Source organism: Ipomoea nil, unplaced genomic scaffold (assembly GCF_001879475.1).
Source record: "Ipomoea nil cultivar Tokyo-kokei standard unplaced genomic scaffold, Asagao_1.1 scaffold3056, whole genome shotgun sequence".
Classification (NCBI taxonomy): Eukaryota; Viridiplantae; Streptophyta; class Magnoliopsida; order Solanales; family Convolvulaceae; genus Ipomoea; species Ipomoea nil.
The window spans coordinates 48,793-70,058 of NW_017619484.1; the positions used below are offsets into that span (position 1 = coordinate 48,793).

Below are 21,266 nucleotides of genomic sequence, written 5' to 3' on the forward strand. Positions count from 1 at the left end.
GACTTCTCAAATTTTACCTTGTAAAATTGTTGATGGTGAGTTTCGAACTTGAGCCATTTCAGATAATATATCAAGCATCATCCACTTCGTCCGTACAGCTTTTGATTAAATCTCCAATCACATTTGATGTACTTCTTTCTTTTCATAGATGCTTGATCTCCAAGTCAATTTCATGCATTCTTCCAATATTAATTTTCTTCAAGAATTTTCTTCTGGGATATCTTATTTGAGTAGTAGCGACGTGAATATTGTATCATTCATCTTCTTCTTCAATTTGTCATTTTCTCGAGACAAATTCTTGATTTTCGGCTTTATATCTTCTTCTTCTATTTTCATCCATCTTCCTCTTTTTTTCTCTTTTCATAATTAAATAATTTCCCGATCATGGTCTAAGACTCTACTAGACCTATGAAATAAAATTGGGGGATCTACAAATACAAATTTGGCATATCAAAACCATTACACTTTATTCCAAACATTTGCAACACTACTCACCACTATACTACAACGACTCGCGCGGCTGAACTCGACTGTCACATATTACTATTTAAGTAAACCCAATCCAATGTGACACCATGGTGCGTGTGGCCATGTAATTGCAACTGAAACTAGCATTTCATAGTTGGACAAAGTACCTGTTAGGTCCCCGTAGTGTAGCGTTTTGTTCAACTTAGTCATTGTACCTTTATTTCGTGTAATTCAGTCCATTTACGTTAAGATTTTGAACAATTAAGGACAATATTAACACCGGTAATTTTTTCCGTTAAGTTTGTCCACGCGGCATTCGAACTGCCATATCAAATTGTGCGATATGGCATAAAAGAGTATAAATCGGACAAAAATAATGTTAACAGCTCTGACCTTAGCTCAGTTGGTAGAGTGGTGGACTGTAGTTGGACTAATCTAAATTGGAAATCCTTAGGTCGCTGGTTTGATTCCGGCAGGTTGGATTGATGTTCTACAATATTAAGATTTTTAATTTTTCCTTTGAAGAGCTAAAAAAAAAAAAAAAAAAAAAACTTCATTGCCGGGAATCAAACCCGGGTTTCTCACGTGACAAGCGGGGATACTCACCACTATACTACAACGACTCACACAGCAGTATAGGACAGTCACAAATTACTATTTAAGTAAACCCAATCAAATGTGGCACCATGGTTCGTGTGGCGATCTAATTGCTACTGAAACTAACATTTCATAGTCGGACAAAGTACCTGTTTAGTCCCTGTACTGTATTGTTTTGTTCAATTTAGTTATTGTACCTTTATTTTGTGTAATCTAGTCGCGGTACTTTAAGATTTAGAACAATTAAGGACAACATTAACACCGATAAATTTTTTCCGTTAAGTTTTTTTCTACGTGGCATTTGATTTACCATGTCGGATTGTGCGATGTGGCATAAAAGAGTACAATACGGACAAAAATATAGTTAATAGCTCCGACTTTAGCTCAGTTGGTAGAGCGGAGGACTGTAGTTTGATTAATCTAAATTGGAAATCCTTAGGTCGCTGTTCTGAATCCGGCAGGTCGGATTGATTTTTTACAATATTAAGTTTTTTAAATTTTCCTTTGAAGAGCTAAAAAAAAAAAAAACGTTGTTGCCGGGGATCGAACCCAGGTTTCCCGCGTGACAGGCGGGAATACTCACCACCAATGCAGCATAAAACGTTAGGCGCCCCCTTGGTGGCTAGGGGGCGCCTTGGCGCCGATTTTTTTAATTATTTTTAAGTTTTTTTTATTTTTAATAAAATTAAAAACTAAAATTTTTTAAATTTAGTAATAAAACATAAGGTTTCCATAGTTGTTTCTTAGAAACTATTTATGAAATTGGTTGTAAAATTGTTCAAAATATTGTTTAAACCATCTAAATACATAAAAAAAACTAAAATTAAGAACTAAAGAGGCATTTTTTTGAGAAATTAGTGGACCATTGGCTGTTTGCGGTGTATAGATCTCGAAAAAATACGCGATTTGAAAAATAAAATTGACCTAATCAGACAACGGAGTCAAAAGTTATGCCTTCCAAAACTTTTTCGATATTTTCAAAAAAAAAAAAAAATTCGCCGAACCGGCCGGTTAGGCGGTCTAGGCCATTCCTCGCGGCGGCCTCCCACCGCCCAGCGGCTAGGCGCGATTTTTGCAACACTGCTCACCACTATACTACAACGACTCGCGCGGCAGAACTGGACAGTCACATATTACTATTTAAGTAAACCCAATCCAATGTGACACCATGCTGCGTGTGGCCATGTAATTGCAACTGAAACTAGCATTTCATAGTCGGACAAAGTACCTGTTAGGTCCCCGTAGTGTAGCGTTTTGTTCAATTTAGTCATTGTACCTTTATTTCGTGTAATTTAGTCCATTTACTTTAAAATTTTGAACAATTAAGGACCATATTAACACCGATAATTTTTTCTGTTAAATTTGTCCACGCGGCATTCGAACTGCCATGTCAGATTGTGCGATGTGGCATAAAAGAGTACAATAGGGACAAAAATATAGTTAATAGCTCCGACCTTAGCTCAGTTGGTAGAGCGGAGGACTGTAGTTTGATTAATCTAAATTGGAAATCCTTAGGTCGCTGGTTTGATTCCGGCAGGTTGGATTGATGTTCTACAATATTAAGCTTTTTAATTTTTCCTTTGAAGAGCAAAAAAAAAAAAAAAAACCATTGTCGGGGATCGAACCCAAGTCTCCCGCGCGACAAGCGGGGATACTCACCACTATACTACGACGACTCGCGCGGCAAAACAGGACAGTCACATATTACTATTTAAGTAAACCCAATCAAATGTGGTACCATGGTTCGTGTGGTGATCTAATTGCAACTGAAACTAACATTTCATTGTCGGACAAAGTACCTGTTAGGTCCCTGTACTGAAGCATTTTGTTCAATTTAGTTATTGTACCATTATTTTGTGTAATCTAGTCCCGGTACTTTAAGATTTAACACAATTAAGGACAACATTAACACCGATAATTTTTTCCGTTAAGTTTTTTTCTACGTGGCATTCGAACTGCCATGTCGGATTGTGCGATGTGGCATAAAAGAGTACAATAGGGACAAAAATATAGTTAATAGCTCCGACCTTAACTCAGTTGGTAGAGCGGAGGACTGTAGTTTGATTAATCTAAATTGGAAATCCGTAGGTCATTGGTTCGAATTTGGTAGGTCGGATTTATTTTTTACAATATTAAGCTTTTTAATTTTTCCTTTGAAGAGCTAAAAAAAAAACGCTGTTGCCGGGGATCGAACCCAGGTCTCCCGCGTGACAGGCGGGAATACTCACCACCAATGCTGCATAAAACGTTAGGCACCCCCTAGGCGCCGATTTTTTTACTTATTTTTTTACTTTTTTTTTTATTTTTAATAAAATTAAAAATTAAAATTTTTTAAGTTTAGTAATAAAACATAAGGTTTCCATAGTTGTTTCTTAGAAACTATTTACGAAAGTGGTTGTAAAATTGTTCAAAATATTGTTTAAACCATCTAAATACATTAAAAACTAAAATTAAGAACTAAAAGAGGCATTTTTTTGAGAAATTAGTGGACCAAACCGCCTCTGGCTGTTTGCGGTGTATAGATCTCGAAAAAATACGCGATTTGAAAAAAATATTTGACCAAATCAGACAACCGAGTCAAAAGTTATGCCTTCCAAAACATTTTTGACATTTTCAAAAAAAAAAAAAAATTCGCCGAACCGGCTGGTTAGGCGGTCTAGGCCATTCCTCGCGGCGGCCTCCCACCGCCCACCGCCGAGGCGCAATTTTTGCAACACTGCTCACCACTATACTACAACGACTCGCACGGCAGAACAGGACAGTCACATATTACTATTTAAGTAAACCCAATCCAATGTGACACCATGGTGCGTGTGGCCATGTAATTGCAACTGAAACTAGCATTTCATAGTTGGACAAAGTACCTGTTAGGTCCCCGTAGTGTAGCATTTTGTTCAACTTAGTCATTGTACCTTTATTTCGTGTAATTCAGTCCATTTACGTTAAGATTTTGAACAATTAAGGACAATATTAACACCGGTAATTTTTTCCGTTAAGTTTGTCCACGCGGCATTCGAACTGCCATATCAAATTGTGCGATATGGCATAAAAGAGTATAAATCGGACAAAAATAATGTTAACAGCTCTGACCTTAGCTCAGTTGGTAGAGTGGTGGACTGTAGTTGGACTAATCTAAATTGGAAATCCTTAGGTCGCTGGTTTGATTCCGGCAGGTTGGATTGATGTTCTACAATATTAAGATTTTTAATTTTTCCTTTGAAGAGCTAAAAAAAAAAAAAAAAAAAAGACTTCATTGTCGAGAATCAAACCCGGGTTTCTCACGTGACAAGCGGGGATACTCACCACTATACTACAACGACTCACACAGCAGTATAGGACAGTCACATATTACTATTTAAGTAAACCCAATCAAATGTGGCACCACGGTTCGTGTGGTGATCTAATTGCAACTGAAACTAACATTTCATTGTCGGACAAAGTACCTGTTAGGTCCCTGTACTGAAGCGTTTTGTTCAATTTAGTTATTGTACCTTTATTTTGTGTAATCAAGTCCCGGTACTTTAAGATTTAGAACAATTAAGGACAACATTAACACCGATAATTTTTTCCGTTAAGTTTTTTTCTACGTGGCATTCGAACTGCCATGTCGGATTGTGCGATGTGGCATAAAAGAGTACAATAGGGACAAAAATATAGTTAATAGCTCTGACCTTAGCTCAGTTGGTAGAGCGGAGGACTGTAGTTTGATTAATCTAAATTGGAAATCCTTAGGTTGTTGGTTCGAATCTGGTAGGTCGGATTTATTTTTTACAATATTAAGCTTTTTAATTTTTCCTTTGAAGAGCTAAAAAAAAACGCTGTTGCCGGGGATCGAACCCAGGTCTCCTGCGTGACAGGTGGGAATACTCACCACCAATGCTGCATAAAACGTTAGGCACCCCTTAGGCGCCGATTTTTTTACTTATTTTTTTTAATTTTTTTTATTTTTAATAAAATTAAAAATTAAAATTTTTTAAGTTTAGTAATAAAACATAAGGTTTCCATAGTTGTTTCTTAGAAACTATTTACGAAAGTGGTTGTAAAATTGTTCAAAATATTGTTTAAACCATCTAAATACATTAAAAACTAAAATTAAGAACTAAAAGAGGCATTTTTTTGAGAAATTAGTGGACCAAACCGCCTCTGGCTGTTTGCGGTGTATAGATCTCGAAAAAATACGCGATTTGAAAAAAAAATTTGACCAAATCAGACAACCGAGTCAAAAGTTATGCCTTCCAAAACATTTTTGACATTTTCAAAAAAAAAAAAAAAATTCGCCGAACCGGCTGGTTAGGCGGTCTAGGCCATTCCTCGCGGCGGCCTCCCACCGCCCACCGCCGAGGCGCAATTTTTGCAACACTGCTCACCACTATACTACAACGACTCGCACGGCAGAACAGGACAGTCACATATTACTATTTAAGTAAACCCAATCCAATGTGACACCATGGTGCGTGTGGCCATGTAATTGCAACTGAAACTAGCATTTCATAGTCGGACAAAGTACCTGTTAGGTCCCCGTAGTGTAGCGTTTTGTTCAATTTAGTCATTGTACCTTTATTTCGTGTAATTTAGTCCATTTACTTTAAGATTTTGAACAATTAAGGAAAATATTAACACCGATAATTTTTTCTGTTAAATTTGTCCACGCGGCATTCGAACTGCCATGTCAGATTGTGCGATATGGCATAAAAGAGTATAAATCGGACAATAAAAATGTTAACAGCTCTGACCTTAGCTCAGTTGGTAGAGTGGTGGACTGTAGTTTGACTAATCTAAATTGGAAATCCTTAGGTCGCTGGTTTGATTCCGGCAGGTTGGATTGATGTTCTACAATATTAAGCTTTTTAATTTTTCCTTTGAAGAGCAAAAAAAAAAAAAAAAACACCGTTGTCGGGGATCGAACCCAAGTCTCTCGCGTGACAGGCGGGGATACTCACCACTATACTACATCAACTCGCGCGGCAAAACAGGACAGTCACATATTACTATTTAAGTAAACCCAATCAAATGTGGCACCACGGTTCGTGTGGTGATCTAATTGCAACTGTAACTAACATTTCATTGTCGGACAAAGTACCTGTTAGGTCCCTGTACTGAAGCGTTTTGTTCAATTTAGTTATTGTACCTTTATTTTGTGTAATCAAGTCCCGGTACTTTAAGATTTAGAACAATTAAGGACAACATTAACACCGATAATTTTTTCCGTTAAGTTTTTTTCTACGTGGCATTCGAACTGCCATGTCGGATTGTGCGATGTGGGATAAAAGAGTACAATAGGGACAAAAATATAGTTAATAGCTCTGACCTTAGCTCAGTTGGTAGAGCGGAGGACTGTAGTTTGATTAATCTAAATTGGAAATCCTTAGGTTGTTGGTTCGAATCTGGTAGGTCGGATTTATTTTTTACAATATTAAGCTTTTTAATTTTTCCTTTGAAGAGCTAAAAAAAAACGCTGTTGCCGGGGATCGAACCCAGGTCTCCTGCGTGACAGGTGGGAATACTCACCACCAATGCTGCATAAAACGTTAGGCACCCCTTAGGCGCCGATTTTTTTACTTATTTTTTTTTATTTTTTTTTATTTTTAATAAAATTAAAAATTAAAATTTTTTAAGTTTAGTAACAAAACATAAGGTTTCCATAGTTGTTTCTTAGAAACTATTTACGAAAGTGGTTGTAAAATTGTTCAAAATATTGTTTAAACCATCTAAATACATAAAAAACTAAAATTAAGAACTAAAAGAGGCATTTTTTTGAGAAATTAGTGGACCAAACCGCCTTTTGCTGTTTGCAGTGTATAGATCTCGAAAAAATACGCGATTTGAAAAAAATTTTTGACCAAATCAGACAACCGAGTCAAAAGTTATGCCTTCCAAAACTTTTTTGACATTTTCAAAAAAAAAAAAAAAATTCGCCGAACCGGCTGGTTAGGCGGTCTGGTCCATTCCTCGCGGCGGCCACCCACCGCCCACCGCCGAGGCGCAATTTTTGCAACACTGCTCACCACTATACTACAACGACTCGCACGGCAGAACAGGACAGTCACATATTACTATTTAAGTAAACCCAATCCAATGTGACACCATGGTGCGTGTGGCCATGTAATTGCAACTGAAACTTGCATTTCATAGTCGGACAAAGTACCTGTTAGGTCCCCGTAGTGTAGCGTTTTGTTCAATTTAGTCATTGTACCTTTATTTCGTGTAATTTAGTCCATTTACGTTAAGAATTTGAACAATTAAGGACCATATTATCACCGATAATTTTTTCCGTTAAATTTGTCCACGGGGCATTCGAACTGCCATGTCAGATTTTGCGATATGGCATAAAAGAATATAAATCGGACAATAAAAATGTTAACAGCTCTGACCTTCGCTCAGTTGGTATAGTGGTGGACTGTAGTTGGACTAATCTAAATTGGAAATCCTTAAGTCGCTGGTTTGATTCCGGCAGGTTGGATTGATGTTCTACAATATTAAGCTTTTTAATTTTTCCTTTGAAGAGCTAAAAAAAAAAAAAAAAAAAAAAGACACCGTTGCCGGGGATCGAACCCGAGTCTCCCGCGTGACAGGCGAGGATACTCACCACTATACTACAACGACTCGCAAGGTAGAATAAGACAGTCACATATTACTATTTAAGTAAACCCAATCAAATGTGGCACCACGGTTCGTGTGGTGATCTAATTGCAACTGAAACAAACATTTCATAGACGGCCAACGTACCTGTTAGGTCCCTGTACTGAAGCGTTTTGTTCAATTTAGTTATTGTACCTTTATTTTGTGTAATCAACTCCCGGTACTTTAAGATTTAGAACAATTAAGGACAACATTAACACCGATAATTTTTTCCGTTAAGTTTTTCTTACGTGGCATTCGAACTGCCATGTCGGATTGTGCGATGTGGCATAAAAGAGTACAATAGGGACAAAAATATAGTTAATAGCTCTGACCTTAGCTTAGTTGGTAGAGCGGAGGACTGTAGTTTGATTACTATAAATTGGAAATCCTTAGGGCGTTGGTTCAAATCCGGCAGGGCGGCTTTATTTTTTACAATATTAAGCTTTTTAATTTTTCCTTTGAAGAGCTAAAAAAAAAACGCTGTTGCCGGGGATCGAACCCAGGTCTCCCGCGTGACAGGCGGGAATACTCACCACCAATGCTGCATAAAACGTTAGGCGCCCCCTAGGCGCCGATTTTTTTATTTATTTTTATTTATTTTTTAATTTTTAATAAAATTAAAAATTAAAATTTTTTAAGTTTAGTAATAAAACATAAGGTTTCCATAGTTGTTTCTTAGAAACTATTTACGAAAGTGGTTGTAAAATTGTTCAAAATATTGTTTAAACCATCTAAATACATAAAAAAACTGAAATTAAGAACTAAAAGAGGCATTTTTTTGAGAAATTACTGGACCAAACCGCCTCTGGCTGTTTGCGGTGTATAGATCTCGAAAAAATACGCGATTTGAAAAAAATATTTGACCAAATCAGACAACCGAGTCAAAAGTTATGCCTTCCGAAACTTTTTTGACATTTAAAAAAAAAAAAAAAAAAAGTTCGCCGAACCGGCTGGTTAGGCGGTTTAGGCCATTCCTCGCGGCGGCCTCCCACCGCCCAGCGCCTAGGCGCAATTTTTGCAACACTGCTCACCACTATACTACAACGACTCGCACGGCAGAACAGGACAGTCACATATTACTATTTAAGTAAACTCAATCCACTGTGACACCGTGGTGCGTGTGGCAATGTAATTGCAACTGAAACTAGCATTTCATAGTCGGACAAAGTACCTGTTAGGTCCCCGTAGTGTAGCGTTTTGTTCAATTTAGTTATTGTACCTTTATTTCGTGTAATTTAGTCCATTTACTTTAAGATTTTGAACAATTAAGGACCATATTATCACCGATAATTTTTTCCGTTAAATTTGTCCACGTGGCATTCGAACTGCCATGTCAGATTGTGCGATATGGCATAAAAGAATATAAATCGGACAATAAAAATGTTAACAGCTCTGACCTTCGCTTAGTTGGTAGAGTGGTGGACTGTAGTTGGACTAATCTAAATTGGAAATCCTTAAGTCGCTGGTTTGATTCCGGCAGGTTGGATTGATGTTCTACAATATTAAGCTTTTTAATTTTTCCTTTGAAGAGCCAAAAAAAAAAAAAAAAAAAAAAGACACCGTTGTCGGGGATCGAACCCGAGTCTCCCGCGTGACAGGCGAGGATACTCACCACTATACTACAACGACTCGCAAGGTAGAATAAGACAGTCACATATTACTATTTAAGTAAACCCAATCAAATGTGGCACCACGGTTCGTGTGGTGATCTAATTGCAACTGAAACTAACATTTCATAGACGGCCAACGTACCTGTTAGGTCCCTGTACTGAAGCGTTTTGTTCAATTTAGTTATTGTACCTTTATTTTGTGTAATCAACTCCCGGTACTTTAAGATTTAGAACAATTAAGGACAACATAAACACCGATAATTTTTTCCGTTAAGTTTTTTTTACGTGGCATTCGAACTGTCATGTCGGATTGTGCGATGTGGCATAAAAGAGTACAATAGGGACAAAAATATAGTTAATAGCTCTGACCTTAGCTTAGTTGGTAGAGCGGAGGACTGTAGTTTGATTACTCTAAATTGGAAATCCTTAGGGCGTTAGTTCAAATCCGGCAGGGCGGCTTTATTTTTTACAATATTAAGCTTTTTAATTTTTCCTTTGAAGAGCTAAAAAAAAACGCTGTTGCCGGGGATCGAACCCAGGTCTCCTGCGTGACAGGTGGGAATACTCACCACCAATGCTGCATAAAACGTTAGGCACCCCTTAGGCGCCGATTTTTTTACTTATTTTTTTTAATTTTTTTTTATTTTTAATAAAATTAAAAATTAAAATTTTTTAAGTTTAGTAACAAAACATAAGGTTTCCATAGTTGTTTCTTAGAAACTATTTACGAAAGTGGTTGTAAAATTGTTCAAAATATTGTTTAAACCATCTAAATACATAAAAAACTAAAATTAAGAACTAAAAGAGGCATTTTTTTGAGAAATTAGTGGACCAAACCGCCTTTTGCTGTTTGTGGTGTATAGATCTCGAAAAAATACGCGATTTGAAAAAAAAATTTGACCAAATCAGACAACCGAGTCAAAAGTTATGCCTTCCAAAACTTTTTTGACATTTTCAAAAAAAAAAAAAAAATTCGCCGAACCGGCTGGTTAGGCGGTCTGGTCCATTCCTCGCGGCGGCCACCCACCGCCCACCGCCGAGGCGCAATTTTTGCAACACTGCTCACCACTATACTACAACGACTCGCACGGCAGAACAGGACAGTCACATATTACTATTTAAGTAAACCCAATCCAATGTGACACCATGGTGCGTGTGGCCATGTAATTGCAACTGAAACTAGCATTTCATAGTCGGACAAAGTACCTGTTAGGTCCCCGTAGTGTAGCGTTTTGTTCAATTTAGTCATTGTACCTTTATTTCGTGTAATTTAGTCCATTTACGTTAAGAATTTGAACAATTAAGGACCATATTATCACCGATAATTTTTTCCGTTAAATTTGTCCACGGGGCATTCGAACTGCCATGTCAGATTTTGCGATATGGCATAAAAGAATATAAATCGGACAATAAAAATGTTAACAGCTCTGACCTTCGCTCAGTTGGTATAGTGGTGGACTGTAGTTGGACTAATCTAAATTGGAAATCCTTAAGTCGCTGGTTTGATTCCGGCAGGTTGGATTGATGTTCTACAATATTAAGCTTTTTAATTTTTCCTTTGAAGAGCTAAAAAAAAAAAAAAAAAAAAAAGACACCGTTGCCGGGGATCGAACCCGAGTCTCCCGCGTGACAGGCGAGGATACTCACCACTATACTACAACGACTCGCAAGGTAGAATAAGACAGTCACATATTACTATTTAAGTAAACCCAATCAAATGTGGCACCACGGTTCGTGTGGTGATCTAATTGCAACTGAAACTAACATTTCATAGACGGCCAACGTACCTGTTAGGTCCCTGTACTGAAGCGTTTTGTTCAATTTAGTTATTGTACCTTTATTTTGTGTAATCAACTCCCGGTACTTTAAGATTTAGAACAATTAAGGACAACATTAACACCGATAATTTTTTCCGTTAAGTTTTTCTTACGTGGCATTCGAACTGCCATGTCGGATTGTGCGATGTGGCATAAAAGAGTACAATAGGGACAAAAATATAGTTAATAGCTCTGACCTTAGCTTAGTTGGTAGAGCGGAGGACTGTAGTTTGATTACTATAAATTGGAAATCCTTAGGGCGTTGGTTCAAATCCGGCAGGGCGGCTTTATTTTTTACAATATTAAGCTTTTTAATTTTTCCTTTGAAGAGCTAAAAAAAAAACGCTGTTGCCGGGGATCGAACCCAGGTCTCCCGCGTGACAGGCGGGAATACTCACCACCAATGCTGCATAAAACGTTAGGCGCCCCCTAGGCGCCGATTTTTTTATTTATTTTTATTTATTTTTTATTTTTAATAAAATTAAAAATTAAAATTTTTTAAGTTTAGTAATAAAACATAAGGTTTCCATAGTTGTTTCTTAGAAACTATTTACGAAAGTGGTTGTAAAATTGTTCAAAATATTGTTTAAACCATCTAAATACATAAAAAAACTGAAATTAAGAACTAAAAGAGGCATTTTTTTGAGAAATTACTGGACCAAACCGCCTCTGGCTGTTTGCGGTGTATAGATCTCGAAAAAATACGCGATTTGAAAAAAATATTTGACCAAATCAGACAACCGAGTCAAAAGTTATGCCTTCCGAAACTTTTTTGACATTTAAAAAAAAAAAAAAAAAAAGTTCGCCGAACCGGCTGGTTAGGCGGTTTAGGCCATTCCTCGCGGCGGCCTCCCACCGCCCAGCGCCTAGGCGCAATTTTTGCAACACTGCTCACCACTATACTACAACGACTCGCACGGCAGAACAGGACAGTCACATATTACTATTTAAGTAAACTCAATCCACTGTGACACCATGGTGCGTGTGGCAATGTAATTGCAACTGAAACTAGCATTTCATAGTCGGACAAAGTACCTGTTAGGTCCCCGTAGTGTAGCGTTTTGTTCAATTTAGTTATTGTACCTTTATTTCGTGTAATTTAGTCCATTTACTTTAAGATTTTGAACAATTAAGGACCATATTATCACCGATAATTTTTTCCGTTAAATTTGTCCACGTGGCATTCGAACTGCCATGTCAGATTGTGCGATATGGCATAAAAGAATATAAATCGGACAATAAAAATGTTAACAGCTCTGACCTTCGCTTAGTTGGTAGAGTGGTGGACTGTAGTTGGACTAATCTAAATTGGAAATCCTTAAGTCGCTGGTTTGATTCCGGCAGGTTGGATTGATGTTCTACAATATTAAGCTTTTTAATTTTTCCTTTGAAGAGCCAAAAAAAAAAAAAAAAAAAAAAAGACACCGTTGCCGGGGATCGAACCCGAGTCTCCCGCGTGACAGGCGAGGATACTCACCACTATACTACAACGACTCGCAAGGTAGAATAAGACAGTCACATATTACTATTTAAGTAAACCCAATCAAATGTGGCACCACGGTTCGTGTGGTGATCTAATTGCAACTGAAACTAACATTTCATAGACGGCCAACGTACCTGTTAGGTCCCTGTACTGAAGCGTTTTGTTCAATTTAGTTATTGTACCTTTATTTTGTGTAATCAACTCCCGGTACTTTAAGATTTAGAACAATTAAGGACAACATTAACACCGATAATTTTTTCCGTTAAGTTTTTCTTACGTGGCATTCGAACTGCCATGTCGGATTGTGCGATGTGGCATAAAAGAGTACAATAGGGACAAAAATATAGTTAATAGCTCTGACCTTAGCTTAGTTGGTAGAGCGGAGGACTGTAGTTTGATTACTATAAATTGGAAATCCTTAGGGCGTTGGTTCAAATCCGGCAGGGCGGCTTTATTTTTTACAATATTAAGCTTTTTAATTTTTCCTTTGAAGAGCTAAAAAAAAAACGCTGTTGCCGGGGATCGAACCCAGGTCTCCCGCGTGACAGGCGGGAATACTCACCACCAATGCTGCATAAAACGTTAGGCGCCCCCTAGGCGCCGATTTTTTTATTTATTTTTATTTATTTTTTATTTTTAATAAAATTAAAAATTAAAATTTTTTAAGTTTAGTAATAAAACATAAGGTTTCCATAGTTGTTTCTTAGAAACTATTTACGAAAGTGGTTGTAAAATTGTTCAAAATATTGTTTAAACCATCTAAATACATAAAAAAACTGAAATTAAGAACTAAAAGAGGCATTTTTTGAGAAATTACTGGACCAAACCGCCTCTGGCTGTTTGCGGTGTATAGATCTCGAAAAAATACGCGATTTGAAAAAAATATTTGACCAAATCAGACAACCGAGTCAAAAGTTATGCCTTCCGAAACTTTTTTGACATTTAAAAAAAAAAAAAAAAAAAGTTCGCCGAACCGGCTGGTTAGGCGGTTTAGGCCATTCCTCGCGGCGGCCTCCCACCGCCCAGCGCCTAGGCGCAATTTTTGCAACACTGCTCACCACTATACTACAACGACTCGCACGGCAGAACAGGACAGTCACATATTACTATTTAAGTAAACTCAATCCACTGTGACACCATGGTGCGTGTGGCAATGTAATTGCAACTGAAACTAGCATTTCATAGTCGGACAAAGTACCTGTTAGGTCCCCGTAGTGTAGCGTTTTGTTCAATTTAGTTATTGTACCTTTATTTCGTGTAATTTAGTCCATTTACTTTAAGATTTTGAACAATTAAGGACCATATTATCACCGATAATTTTTTCCGTTAAATTTGTCCACGTGGCATTCGAACTGCCATGTCAGATTGTGCGATATGGCATAAAAGAATATAAATCGGACAATAAAAATGTTAACAGCTCTGACCTTCGCTTAGTTGGTAGAGTGGTGGACTGTAGTTGGACTAATCTAAATTGGAAATCCTTAAGTCGCTGGTTTGATTCCGGCAGGTTGGATTGATGTTCTACAATATTAAGCTTTTTAATTTTTCCTTTGAAGAGCCAAAAAAAAAAAAAAAAAAAAAAGACACCGTTGCCGGGGATCGAACCCGAGTCTCCCGCGTGACAGGCGAGGATACTCACCACTATACTACAACGACTCGCAAGGTAGAATAAGACAGTCACATATTACTATTTAAGTAAACCCAATCAAATGTGGCACCACGGTTCGTGTGGTGATCTAATTGCAACTGAAACTAACATTTCATAGACGGCCAACGTACCTGTTAGGTCCCTGTACTGAAGCGTTTTGTTCAATTTAGTTATTGTACCTTTATTTTGTGTAATCAACTCCCGGTACTTTAAGATTTAGAACAATTAAGGACAACATTAACACCGATAATTTTTTCCGTTAAGTTTTTTTTACGTGGCATTCGAACTGCCATGTCGGATTGTGCGATGTGGCATAAAAGAGTACAATAGGGACAAAAATATAGTTAATAGCTCTGACCTTAGCTTAGTTGGTAGAGCGGAGGACTGTAGTTTGATTACTCTAAATTGGAAATCCTTAGGGCGTTGGTTCAAATCCGGCAGGGCGGCTTTATTTTTTACAATATTAAGCTTTTTAATTTTTCCTTTGAAGAGCTAAAAAAAAAACGCTTTTGCCGGGGATCGAACCCAGGTCTCCCGCGTGACAGGCGGGAATACTCACCACCAATGCTGCATAAAACGTTAGGCGCCCCCTAGGCGCCGATTTTTTTATTTATTTTTATTTATTTTTTTTATTTTTAATAAAATAAAAAATTAAAATTTTTTAAGTTTAGTAATAAAACATAAGGTTTCCATAGTTGTTTCTTAGAAACTATTTACGAAAGTGGTTGTAAAATTGTTCAAAATATTGTTTAAACCATCTAAATACATAAAAAAACTGAAATTAAGAACTAAAAGAGGCATTTTTTTGAGAAATTACTGGACCAAACCGCCTCTGGCTGTTTGCGGTGTATGGATCTCGAAAAAATACGCGATTTGAAAAAAATATTTGACCAAATCAGACAACCGAGTCAAAAGTTATGCCTTCCGAAACTTTTTTGACATTTTCAAAAAAAAAAAAAAATCATTCGCCGAACCGGCTGGTTAGGCGGTTTAGGCCATTCCTCGCGGCGGCCTCCCACCGCCCAGCGCCTAGGCGCAATTTTTGCAACACTGCTCACCACTATACTACAACGACTCGCACGGCAGAACAGGACAGTCACATATTACTATTTAAGTAAACTCAATCCAATGTGACACCATGGTGCGTGTGGCAATGTAATTGCAACTGAAACTAGCATTTCATAGTCGGACAAAGTACCTGTTAGGTCCCCGTAGTGTAGCGTTTTGTTCAATTTAGTTATTGTACCTTTATTTCGTGTAATTTAGTCCATTTACTTTAAGATTTTTAACAATTAAGGACCATATTATCACCGATAATTTTTTCCGTTAAATTTGTCCACGCGGCATTCGAACTGCCATGTCAGATTGTGCGATATGGCATAAAAGAATATAAATCGGACAATAAAAATGTTAACAGCTCTGACCTTCGCTCAGTTGGTAGAGTGGTGGACTGTAGTTGGACTAATCTAAATTGGAAATCCTTAAGTCGCTGGTTTGATTCCGACAGGTTGGATTGATGTTCTACAATATTAAGCTTTTTAATTTTTCCTTTGAAGAGCTAAAAAAAAAAAAAAAAAAAAAAGACACCGGTTCCGGGGATCGAACCCGAATCTCCCGCGTGACAGGCAAGGATACTCACCACTATACTACAACAACTTGCAAGGTAGAATAAGACAGTCACATATTACTATTTAAGTAAACCCAATCAAATGTGGCACCACGGTTCGTGTGGTGATCTAATTGCAACTGAAACTAACATTTCATAGACGGCCAACGTACCTGTTAGGTCCCTGTACTGAAGCGTTTTGTTCAATTTAGTTATTGTACCTTTATTTTGTGTAATTAACTCCCGGTACTTTAAGATTTAGAACAATTAAGGACAACATTAACACCGATAATTTTTTCCGTTAAGATTTTTTTACGTGGCATTCGAACTGTCATGTCGGATTGTGCGATGTGGCATAAAAGAGTACAATAGGGACAAAAATATAGTTAATAGCTCTGACCTTAGCTTAGTTGGTAGAGCGGAGGACTGTAGTTTGATTACTCTAAATTGGAAATCCTGAGGGCGTTAGTTCAAATCCGGCAGGGCGGCTTTATTTTTTACAATATTAAGCTTTTTAATTTTTCCTTTGAAGAGCTAAAAATAAAACGCTGTTGCCGGGGATCGAACCCAGGTCTCCCGCGTGACAGGCGGGAATACTCACCACCAATGCTGCATAAAACGTTAGGCGCCCCCTAGGCGCCGATTTTTTTATTTATTTTTATTTATTTTTTTTATTTTTAATAAAATTAAAAATTAAAATTTTTTAAGTTTAGTAATAAAACATAAGGTTTCCATAGTTGTTTCTTAGAAACTATTTACGAAAGTGGTTGTAAAATTGTTCAAAATATTGTTTAAACCATCTAAATACATAAAAAAACTGAAATTAAGAACTAAAAGAGGCATTTTTTTGAGAAATTACTGGACCAAACCGCCTCTGGCTGTTTGCGGTGTATAGATCTCGAAAAAATACGCGATTTGAAAAAAATATTTGACCAAATCAGACAACCGAGTCAAAAGTTATGCCTTCCGAAACTTTTTTGACATTTTAAAAAAAAAAAAAAAAATTCGCCGAACCGGCTGGTTAGGCGGTTTAGGCCATTCCTCGCGGCGGCCTCCCACCGCCCAGCGCCTAGGCGCAATTTTTGCAACACTGCTCACCACTATACTACAACGACTCGCACGGCAGAACAGGACAGTCACATATTACTATTTACGTAAACTCAATCCAATGTGACACCATGGTGCGTGTGGCAATGTAATTGCAACTGAAACTAGCATTTCATAGTCGGACAAAGTACCTGTTAGGTCCCCGTAGTGTAGCGTTTTGTTCAATTTAGTTATTGTACCTTTATTTCGTGTAATTTAGTCCATTTACTTTAAGATTTTGAACAATTAAGGACCATATTATCACCGATAATTTTTTTCGTTAAATTTGTCCACGCGGCATTCGAACTGCCATGTCAGATTGTGCGATATGGCATAAAAGAATATAAATCGGACAATAAAAATGTTAACAGCTCTGACCTTCGCTTAGTTGGTAGAGTGGTGGACTGTAGTTGGACTAATCTAAATTGGAAATCCTTAAGTCGCTGGTTTGATTCCGGCAGGTTGGATTGATGTTCTGCAATATTAAGCTTTTTAATTTTTCCTTTGAAGAGCTAAAAAAAAAAAAAAAAAAAAAAAAAGACACCGTTGCCGGGGATCGAACCCGAGTCTCCCGCGTGACAGGCGAGGATACTCACCACTATACTACAACGACTCGCAAGGTAGAATAAGATAGTCACATATTACTATTTAAGTAAACCCAATCAAATGTGGCACCACGGTTCGTATGGTGATCTAATTGCAACTGAAACTAACATTTCATAGACGGACAACGTACCTGTTAGGTCCCTGTACTGAAGCGTTTTGTTCAATTTAGTTATTGTACCTTTATTTTGTGTAATCAAGTCCCGGTACTTTAAGATTTAGAACAATTAAGGACAACATTAACACCGATAATTTTTTCCGTTAAGTTTTTTTCTACGTGGCATTCGAACTGCCATGTCGGATTGTGCGATGTGGCATAAAAGAGTACAATAGGGACAAAAATATAGTTAATAGCTCTGACCTTAGCTCAGTTGGTAGAGCGGAGGACTGTAGTTTGATTAATCTAAATTGGAAATCCTTAGGTTGTTGGTTCGAATCTGGTAGGTCGGGTTTATTTTTTACAATATTAAGCTTTTTAATTTTTCCTTTGAAGAGCTAAAAAAAAATGCTGTTGCCGGGGATCAAACCCAGGTCTCCTGCGTGACAGGTGGGAATACTCACCACCAATGCTGCATAAAACGTTAGGCACCCCTTAGGCGCCGATTTTTTTACTTATTTTTTTTAATTTTTTTTTATTTTTAATAAAATTAAAAATTAAAATTTTTTAAGTTTAGTAATAAAACATAAGGTTTCCATAGTTGTTTCTTAGAAACTATTTACGAAAGTGGTTGTAAAATTGTTCAAAATATTATTTAAACCATCTAAATACATAAAAAACTCAAATTAAGAACTAAAGAGGCATTTTTTTGAGAAATTAGTGGACCAAACCGCCTATGGCTGTTTGCGGTGTATAGATCTCGAAAAAATACGCGATTTGAAAAAAAAATTTGACCAAATCAGACAACCGAGTCAAAAGTTATGCCTTCCAAAACTTTTTTGACATTTAAAAAAAAAAAAAAAAAATTCGCCGAACCGGCTGGTTAGGCGGTCTAGGCCATTCCTCGCGGCGGCGTCCCACCGCCCACCGCCTAGGCGCAATTTTTGCAACACTGCTCACCACTATACTACAACGACTCGCACTGCAGAACAGGACAGTCACATATTACTATTTAAGTAAACCCAATCCAATGTGACACCATGGTGCGTGTGGCCATGTAATTGCAACTGAAACTAGCATTTCATAGTCGGACAAAGTACCTGTTAGGTCCCCGTAGTGTAGCGTTTTGTTCAATTTAGTTATTGTACCTTTATTTCGTGTAATTTAGTCCATTTACTTTAAGATTTTGAACAATTAAGGACCATATTATCACCGATAATTTTTTCCGTTAAATTTGTCCACGGGGCATTCGAACTGCCATGTCAGATTTTGCGATATGGCATAAAAGAATATAAATCGGACAATAAAAATGTTAACAGCTCTGACCTTCGCTCAGTTGGTATAGTGGTGGACTGTAGTTGGACTAATCTAAATTGGAAATCCTTAAGTCGCTGGTTTGATTCCGGCAGGTTGGATTGATGTTCTACAATATTAAGCTTTTTAATTTTTCCTTTGAAGAGCTAAAAAAAAAAAAAAAAAAAAAAAAAAAGACACCGTTGCCGGGGATCGAATAAGAGTCTCCCGCGTGACAGGCGAGGATACTCACCACTATACTACAACGACTCGCGCGACAGAATAGGACAGTCACATATTACTATTTAAGTAAACCCAATCAAATATGGCACCACGGTTCGTGTGGTGATCTAATTGCAACTGAAACTAACATTTCATAGACGGCCAACGTACCTGTTAGGTCCCTGTACTGAAGCGTTTTGTTCAATTTAGTTATTGTACCTTTATTTTGTGTAATCAACTCCCGGTACTTTAAGATTTAGAACAATTAAGGACAACATTAACACCGATAATTTTTTCCGTTAAGTTTTTCTTACGTGGCATTCGAACTGCCATGTCGGATTGTGCGATGTGGCATAAAAGAGTACAATAGGGACAAAAATATAGTTAATAGCTCTGACCTTAGCTTAGTTGGTAGAGCGGAGGACTGTAGTTTGATTACTATAAATTGGAAATCCTTAGGGCGTTGGTTCAAATCCGGCAGGGCGGCTTTATTTTTTACAATATTAAGCTTTTTAATTTTTCCTTTGAAGAGCTAAAAAAAAAACGCTGTTGCCGGGGATCGAACCCAGGTCTCCCGCGTGACAGGCGGGAATACTCACCACCAATGCTGCATAAAACGTTAAGCGCCCCCTAGGCGCCGATTTTTTTATATATTTTTATTTATTTTTTTTATTTTTAATAAAATTAAAAATTAAAATTTTTTAAGTTTAGTAATAAAACATAAGGTTTCCATAGTTGTTTCTTAGAAACTATTTACGAAAGTGGTTGTAAAATTGTTCAAAATATTGTTTAAACCATCTAAATACATAAAAAAACTGAAATTAAGAACTAAAAGAGGCATTTTTTGAGAAATTACTGGACCAAACCGCCTCTGGCTGTTTGCGGTGTATAGATCTCGAAAAAATACGCGATTTGAAAAAAAAATTTGACCAAATCAGACAACCGAGTCAAAAGTTATGCCTTCCAAAACTTTTTTGACATTTAAAAAAAAAAAAAAAAATTCGCCGAACCGGCTGGTTAGGCGGTCTAGGCCATTCCTCGCGGCGGCGTCCCACCGCCCACCGCCTAGGCGCAATTTTTGCAACACTGCTCACCACTATACTACAACGACTCGCACTGCAGAACAGGACAGTCACATATTACTATTTAAGTAAACCCAATCCAATGTGACACCATGGTGCGTGTGGCCATGTAATTGCAACTGAAACTAGCATTTCATAGTCGGATAAAGTACCTGTTAGGTCCCCGTAGTGTAGCGTTTTGTTCAATTTAGTTATTGTACCTTTATTTCGTGTAATTTAGTCCATTTACTTTAAGATTTTGAACAATTAAGGACCATATTATCACCGATAATTTTTTTCGTTAAATTTGTCCACGCGGCATTCGAACTGCCATGTCAGATTGTGCGATATGGCATAAAAGAATATAAATCGGACAATAAAAATGTTAACAGCTCTGACCTTCGCTCAGTTGGTAGAGTGGTGGACTGTAGTTGGACTAATCTAAATTGGAAATCCTTAAGTCGCTGGTTTGATTCCGGCAGGTTGGATTGATGTTCTACAATATTAAGCTTTTTAATTTTTCCTTTGAAGAGCTAAAAAAAAAAAAAAAAAAAAAAAAAAAAGACACCGTTGCCGGGGATCGAACCCGAGTCTCCCGCGTGACAGGCGAGGATACTCACCACTATACTACAACGACTCGCAAGGTAGAATAAGATAGTCACATATTACTATTTAAGTAAACCCAATCAAATGTGGCACCACGGTTCGTATGGTGATCTAATTGCAACTGAAACTAACATTTCATAGACGGACAACGTACCTGTTAGGTCCCTGTACTGAAGCGTTTTGTTCAATTTAGTTATTGTACCTTTATTTTGTGTAATCAAGTCCCGGTACTTTAAGATTTAGAACAATTAAGGACAACATTAACACCGATAATTTTTTCCGTTAAGTTTTTTTCTACGTGGCATTCGAACTGCCATGTCGGATTGTGCGATGTGGCATAAAAGAGTACAATAGGGACAAAAATATAGTTAATAGCTCTGACCTTAGCTCAGTTGGTAGAGCGGAGGACTGTAGTTTGATTAATCTAAATTGGAAATCCTTAGGTTGT

The 21,266-nt window shown here is 37.3% G+C and overlaps 8 non-coding genes across 8 annotated transcripts; 1 reads left to right on the plus strand and 7 right to left on the minus strand.

Annotated features, from left to right (window-relative positions):
- Positions 1-2,514: 2,514 nt before the first annotated feature.
- Positions 2,515-2,608, plus strand: TRNAY-GUA. Its single transcript has 2 exons — positions 2,515-2,551; positions 2,573-2,608. It is a non-coding gene; the product is annotated as a tRNA-Tyr (tRNA).
- A 4,988-nt stretch (positions 2,609-7,596) lies between these two features.
- TRNAD-GUC lies at positions 7,597-7,668 on the minus strand. Its single transcript has one exon. It is a non-coding gene; the product is annotated as a tRNA-Asp (tRNA).
- A 1,575-nt stretch (positions 7,669-9,243) lies between these two features.
- Positions 9,244-9,315, minus strand: TRNAD-GUC. The gene has a single exon. It is a non-coding gene; the product is annotated as a tRNA-Asp (tRNA).
- Positions 9,316-10,888: 1,573 nt separating this feature from the next.
- TRNAD-GUC lies at positions 10,889-10,960 on the minus strand. The gene has a single exon. It is a non-coding gene; the product is annotated as a tRNA-Asp (tRNA).
- A 1,575-nt stretch (positions 10,961-12,535) lies between these two features.
- On the minus strand, positions 12,536-12,607 carry TRNAD-GUC. Its single transcript has one exon. It is a non-coding gene; the product is annotated as a tRNA-Asp (tRNA).
- Positions 12,608-14,180: 1,573 nt separating this feature from the next.
- TRNAD-GUC lies at positions 14,181-14,252 on the minus strand. Its single transcript has one exon. It is a non-coding gene; the product is annotated as a tRNA-Asp (tRNA).
- A 3,225-nt stretch (positions 14,253-17,477) lies between these two features.
- On the minus strand, positions 17,478-17,549 carry TRNAD-GUC. Its single transcript has one exon. It is a non-coding gene; the product is annotated as a tRNA-Asp (tRNA).
- Positions 17,550-20,777: 3,228 nt separating this feature from the next.
- On the minus strand, positions 20,778-20,849 carry TRNAD-GUC. Its single transcript has one exon. It is a non-coding gene; the product is annotated as a tRNA-Asp (tRNA).
- Between the last annotated feature and the right edge of the window lie 417 nt (positions 20,850-21,266).